Below are 7,972 nucleotides of genomic sequence, written 5' to 3'. Positions count from 1 at the left end.
ATTAATCGACCCTAGTGGGTCGATAGCGATAAGTTTCTGTTAAATAAAAAATAATTTCGTAAATAAAATCAAGTTTAATTTATACGCCGATAAACACAGCACTACTTATAATGACAAGTCAGGATAAAAGGTGTTGTATTGTTAGCGGTGTGACAAACAAGAAAAAAAATCCTGTTTGTCATACTGGTGTGACAACCTGGTGTGACCACGAGTCCGGAGGGGTTCAAAAATGTATGGAACTTGGTCCAAGAACCTCCACTGATGAGACTTGCATGTAATGAAAGCTTATGCTTTCCCTATGATTCTGGCGAAATTCTATCAAATTCTGAGCCGGGGTTCTTTTTTACGGTCATGTCTGTCCTGGCTAAAAATGTGATAAAATACGTACAGTGGTAGACAAAAATCGACTCAAGATTTGTTGCTGAATAACTAAGTCTACATGAATAACTATGTATCATAATGTAAATCATTTTAAAGGCGATGATTTCAGAATCATAGGAAAGCTTAAGCTTTCATGTCACTCACAATCATACGCATCCATAAGGCTACCTGTAAGTACTTGTATTTCCCTCAATCAGCGCTTATCGTTATCGACCCACTAGGGTAGATTAATTAAATTAAATAGGTTCGCGCCCAACTGGGTACCCTCAGACCTGTTGTGTTAAATATTGTACCAGGTAAGAGCCTAGCGCTCCCCATTTGTCCGGCCAAGTAGTTAATGTCATCTGCGTCAAATCTAAAATAAGTCACGTCAAAAAAAAAATGTAAGTACTTATGGTGTAAGTGACATCGAAACTAGTACTCCCTCCTATATAATTTCTCTGTGTATCATACTACAAGCAACATTGTAGTAAATAAGAGCAAACTGCAGATGACACCCAAGCTAAATGTTTTAGTTTAATTGAGAAAATTTAATAAACATAATTTTACTTACTATGTTACTTCTAATTCTACGTGACGTTGTGAACGCTACGTTTAATGATGATTACAAACTATTTGTAACATTGTAACGAAAGCAAATGTAACATTTGTAACACAAAGGTTCTCGTAAACACAGCATTTTAGTATTAAATACCATTTAAAACTTTAGGTTTAATCTAGATAAGAATAGAAATACAGGGTGTTAGTTACATCGTAACGAATACTGAGCGGTTCAAAAAACCATGATTCTGATTTGATATCAAGTGGAATTTTCCGTCGCAAAATTCATGATATTTTTTGTGTTTTTTTTTTAATCATTTTCAATTCTATACTTGTGCTATAATAAGCTGAATCATCCTCAATATTTGTTATGATGTCACTTACACTCCCTACAAATACCTTTACGTACAAGTATGGGTGTTAGTGACACCGTAACGAATACTGAGGAGGATGATGATTCTGAGTTGATAACAAGTGGAATTTTCCGTCGCAAAATTCATGATATTTTTTGTGTTTTTTTTTAATACTTTTCAATTCTATAGTTTTGCTATAATAAGCTGAATCATCCTCCATATTTGTTATGATGTCACTTACACTCCCTACAAATACCTCTACGTACAAGTAGCCACACAAGTACGTATGGGTGTTAGTGATATCGTAACGAATACTGAGGAGGATGATGATTCTGAGTTGATATCAGTGGAATTTCCGTTCGGAAAATTCATGAAAATGTTAAGTGTCTTTTTATTTTATATTATCAGTGTCCATACTGTTGCGATGGAAAATTCCAATTGTTATCAATTCAGAATCCAGAGACGAATCACCCTCTCAGAATTCGTTACGATGTCACTATCACTGTGTAAAAAGTAATTGTAAATGAAAATATGGATTTTTATCTATTTATTTATTTAATTTCGCTTTTGAGTTTGTTGATGCAATAATAAATTAAATGAATTAAGTTGGTCATAACTTTGTATTTACAGTCGTTATTATAATCGTAATCTTTGTAGAGGCAATATACTACGGCCATAGAAGTTCTCACACTTCAGGACCACGACACTGACCGCGCCGGCGCGGCCATTGGTTAAAGATTTCCCTTATTCAGCGCTTATTGCTATCGGCGCTAGGGTCGATTAATTCTTTCAAATATAATCCTCGCAGACGAAGCCCTGAGCTGTAGTTCGCGCCCAACCGGGCACCCTCAGGCCTGCTGTCTTAAATTTTGTTCCGGGTAAGAGCCCTCAGCGCTCCCCATTTGTACGGCCAAGTAGTGGACACCTTGGAGCTTGACCAACCTCAGCAACCCATATGGTAAAAGACGTAGATAACCACTTTATTGCACCAACAAAAAACAAAGAGTTAAAAAATATATATTGTAAATATACAACGAAGTAAAATAAATATTGGCCCCAATTTCTGGAGACACCTACTAAATTTATTTTAAGTTATACCCGCCATTTTATTAAAAGAAAAGGCACGGATGATTGTCAACTGTTAATTTTAAAATGAATAACCCGGGCGAATAAAATAGACATCTCACTGATATACAACCCGTTTAACGTGTGCTGTCAACTTAATTCTGTCGGGTTATTGGCCAATATAAAAGTCTCTTTCCTTTTCGGCGGATAAGAAAGTGACAAGTATAACTTAAAATAAAATTAGATGGTGTGTATAGAAACCAGAACCCATATAATAATATTGTTTATTTTACAATATTTATACAGTTTATTCTTTCATCTCTGAACATGCATCGAAATTAACTGTTTCAATTATCAATACCTATTGTATAAATGTGTAGACATAAATTATATCTATCCGAGATGGATTTATAATTAATATTTACATACAGAATGGTCTCGAAATAAACCGTTTAGAAAGTTGATAAACTCGAGTTTCTCTTTATTCCATTCTTCATAATTATAATATTAACTACTTACATAAGTTTAGAAATCACAACACATAACATTTTTTATAACACTTCATAAATTACACAAAGATTGTTTTACAAACATCGCTTAACCTAAACAGGTATGTCTCGATGCCTTCTTCTTCTTCCCCGATACCGACCCCGCCGGCGTGGTCGACGATTTCCCTCATTCAGCGCTTATCGCTATCGACCCACTAGGGTCGATTAATTCTTTCAAATATTTTTCCTCTCAGACGACGCCCTGAGCCGAGGTTCGCGCCCAACTGGGCACCCTCAGGCCTGTTGTCTTAAACGATGTACCGGGTGAGAGCCTTCAGCGCTCCCCATTTGTCCGGCCAAGTAGTTAATGCCATCTGCGGCAAATCTACAATAAGTCATGTCAAAAAAAAAAAACAACAAAAAAAAGCCTTCTTCTTCGGCATACGCCACGCTTTCTCATTATTACATTTAAAGAACTTACTTACACGAAACAAATCTTTATCATTCACCTAGGTGCTTACTTAATTATAATAGAAACAGGTAGGTAGCAAACAGAAATCACACATCGACCGTCAGTAGGCATTCGCTGTAACATGCAGTCGCTCATCAACAAACCGGTCTTACGCTGCGAATACAGGCTGTTTCAACGCGTCCCATTTACCTACAAACGTAAAATCACGCTATAGTTCCCACTGAGATGGACACAGCCACAAGTTGATTGAAGACATAGTTATATTTCATGGTTTGTTATAATTGGGGTAGTCAGAGGTACATCCATCGCAAGACGAACTAGTATCCACACCTCACCGAGCCTTCTGTTAGACCAACGTGATAGGTAGTGAGCCGTATCGCCGTCTATAATGGCTGAGTCAACTCTGTGTTAGTGAAAACTGCTCTTAAAATAAATTAATAAGTAATTGGTGCAATTTCAGTAAGCTAAAATATTGCATTGTTATTTATTCTTGTGTCAGAGTTATTACTGAGCCTCCAAAGGCCCCTGACATGCCTCGTGTAACAATTATAATATTACACTTCACAGCACGGATCATGTTACTTTTGGAAAATCAGGTGATCAGCCTGTAATGTCCTAACCAAACTAGGGATCACAAATTTTTGTGATGTGTCTCCACCGGGTTTCGAACCCGGGACCTCCGGATCGTGAGCCTAACGCTCAACCACTGGACCACCGAGGCCGTTGTTAGTTATAAAATGACGTCTGAACCTGTCGTCTCAATCAAAGCTTCCTCCCCAGGATTCCATAATTTTAATACATTTATGTCGATTACATGCAACACAATGCTCTTTCAAAATGATGTATCTAAAAACAGAAGAGCAGTAACATAAACACCTCACAAACGATTTATAAAGGATTGTTCCTGAAATGACAAATGGCCAGGTTTGAATCAAGGCGCTTATATAAACAAGTCCAGTTAAAAAAGCTTATTTTTTTTATTGGTGTAAGCATGGTATAAGAAGACCAGGTAGCTAGCAAAAACATTAAAATTTGATTTGTTTGATTTGATTTGATTTGGTTTAAAATTAACCTTTTTTACGAAGTTTTTGTTTAACCTCTCATCTGCCGAGATACCAGACACAATAGACTTTAATACATTATAGACTTTACATTATGTCTGGTTGAGATCTGCGTTCCAGCGTTCGAAAAGTTAATTAAATATACCATCGAAAGCTCGTTTAAAAGTAATACCTACTTACTTACATTAGACTCAACTTGGCACTTTCCCAAGCCAGTAATTAGAAGTTTTAGTTTTCCCTTCGGTTTAGAAGGTCAGATTGGAAGGCACGTTAAGTAAGTACGAGTATGTAGTCGTTACATGAGCCATGCCAGGGGCCTTTGGCTGCTCAGTAGTAACCCTGACACCAGGGTTGATGAGGTTGGTAATCATACCTACTAATAAAGTAAATGGCAAATTAAAGTAAAGCTAAAATTATATACATACACATATATACATATAAATTAACTAACCATACTTATAACTAATTAAATATAATATTATATTATTATCTATCTATTCCATCTCTGATGCAACTACGCTCGGCACTTCCAGTTCGCACTAGATCCGTGTGCTTTGCTCGTTGAATGAGTAGTGCCTATAACGCTTCGCACAATAACACCTCATGCAACTTATTTGTCAACTACCTACCTCGTTTTATTTTTTATAGTAGAAAATAGAAATATTGTAATTCGTACGCTTGTCGCAAACATATATTATATCAAAATATTTTTAAGTTTCTCATGTAAGTGAATTGCAAAATTCTTATGAGAATCAATTTTCTTAAACCTGAGATTGGCAAGCGTATTCGTAAAAACTTAAACATAATCCGTTCCAATTCCGTCCCTCGCTACCCCCCTGGACATGCTATTAGGCCGAAAGAGACGCATGACATTGACAGACATCACATGTCAATGTGATATACACAAATGAAATCGGAATCGTTCCATTTTGGACTGTTATACCTAAGCGGAATGTTGTTGACAATGAAAATGATCGATTAGGGGGACGAATGACCGGATAACCCACAGAGCAGGGAATTTAAGTTGTGCAGATTCTTCCATATGGACGCTGAAGCCTCCTCCCATATACTAGAGAAGTTTGAGCCCCTAATGAGCAAGCATTACGTCATCTTTGAAGGATACCTATAATGACTGCGGCAGTGTTTGCACAACAACCGTGGCGCGCGGCGCGAATTAGTTTGCAGTTTGGCGAAGATCTAATTGAAAGTCTAACTCACTCCTGAGAACATTGGTACTACTTTCAATCCGAGAGAAAGCCATGGAATAGAAGAAATAATGAGAACCTCTGGTTCAACCCCACTCTCTCTCACTACTACTCCTGCAGACGATAACTGAGATAGCTCTACTGCTTCTCAAATTCAATAGCCACTTTACCGGCAGTGTATATTTTATGTAAAATACTGCATACAAAAGTTTTTTATTGATTGATAGCCGATCATACTAAGATAAATTAGCTTTCCTGTGATGAGGAAAGAATTCCTTGCATCATAATCGATATTTTATTCTTTGCCCTGCACAAGACGACTTTTTAATATACTATCGCGAAGACGTCTTTCTTCTATTCCGTGGATGAAGAAAATAGCTACTAGCGGTAATAATATCTACTGCAGGTTATACCGACTAAAACATTATTTAAATACAAAATAAAACAACAGAACAACAAGATTATTTTGCCAAATCCCAAAGGGGTGACCTGGGAAGATAAAGTACTGCAGTTGTTGCATACTAAATTAATGGATTGGTAAGACTTTCATTCCCTTTGTTAAGGCAGACACACACACATTCGGCTTGGCATATTCAGCTTAATGTAAGTATGAGTTTCAAATGTTTTGCCTCATATGTCGCCCATACGCTATGAACATCTTAATTATTTACCTTTATTTTTTCATTTTTGTTTAATCCGTGACAATGTTCTTTTTCTCTCCCACTCTGGCAGAGAAGTAATTAACAGCGGATCCGGATTGAACAAGATTACATTTATAGAATCACTTCTGCAAAAGGGGAAACTGGTTCTAACCGGTTTATCCAAGCAATTTTCGGCTTGTAGCCTTTACGGGTCATTGCGTTTAACCCATTGGATTACAGTGTATGTGTCGCCGTAAGATAGATGTAGGGATAACATAGTTATATTCCTAGGGATACAATTTTGTACCGTAACATAGCTAGATACGAAAGCAGTTACTTACTATTTTACTAGAATTATACCTATACCTAATCTTTCGGTACGGCGCTGCAGGACGGAAGGGGAAAGTCGCAAGGATTATAATCTAAAACCCGACAGAGGGCAGCAGTACTATTCAGAGGCGGAGGACAGGAGTCCTAGTACTTTAAAATAGGCTACTAAACCTAAACCACTAAACCACTGCCCAATTTTTCTCTAAAAAGTAGCTTGGAGAATGCTACACCGACAAAGAATGTCTCTTAAATTAGTGGTGATAACTAATCATACACTGCTAATAGCCGTAAGCCTTCACCAACCCGCAGTTTGGCAGCGTGGTGGAGTACGCTCCATACCCCCTCCGGTTGAATGAGAGGAGGCCTGTACCCAGCAGTGGGACGTATATATTATGACATTTATAATCATAACACAGCCCCAATTCAGTGTTAAGACTATCTGATTAAAGTGGAATATTCATAACCATCTTATTATTGACTAAAGACAACTATATTGTCTTCTTCTATCGTGTGGATTACCAGCTCCATCAACCCATTACTACTATTTTTATTGACTATTTTGTTAATTGTTAAATAATTGCCGAATAAAATCGACTAAACGGTTAAGTGTGACCCTGCCTTTAGCCACATTTTATTTAAAATTTCAGGCCTTTCAACTCTCCATAGAGCTTTCAACGTTGGAGGCACTTAACTTTACAATGCATGCTTGTACCGTACAACTGAAATATTATAAATGTTTAAATATATTTGTGAAAACGTGATATTGTAAAAAAAAAGATAAAGGTAACCCGACTAGAGTCATAGAGTAAATAACTACTACTTATAGAATAGCAAACTTCCGCCCCGCACTAATTCTCGTCAGGTGTCGACCTCACCCACCTAGGTCTTACCAGTTAGTGTGCCTTAGTTATTTAGTTCATCACTTCACCTAGTTAGTGAAGATGGTGAGCCGTTTCACCGTCTATAATGGTCGAGCTAACTGTGTGAGTGAAAACTTCACTTTAGATAAATTAAATTAATTACTCATTCGAATACATACATTGTAAAACAAAATATCGATTTGAAAAGAAAACCGTTTGCACATTTTGTGCCGCTTCTTTGTTTCGTTTTTTACTTTATTTTATTTTTCGAATGTCGTATTCAATGATGTGATTAATGATAATGCTTGGATGGGTATAAAAGAAACAAGTTCTAGATAGTTCGTTGCTATCAAGTGGCATGAGGGCTTGAAATATCATTAGCTTCAGCTCTTAGGCCCTAAACGTCAACGAAAAGTAAATGCATGAGACAGGTGATTAATCTTGTAAGTTTCGTAAATCTTTTGTTTAGTTTTTGCATATACCCTTAGATAACATATATATTAAAACAACCTGCCGATTACCCGTCTCTTTCCCTTTCGACGGATAAGAAAATGACAAAAAAAAAAGAAAAAAAAG

This window comes from Pectinophora gossypiella, chromosome 22 (assembly GCF_024362695.1).
Source record: "Pectinophora gossypiella chromosome 22, ilPecGoss1.1, whole genome shotgun sequence".
Classification (NCBI taxonomy): Eukaryota; Metazoa; Arthropoda; class Insecta; order Lepidoptera; family Gelechiidae; genus Pectinophora; species Pectinophora gossypiella.
This window is presented reverse-complemented; position numbering follows the sequence as displayed.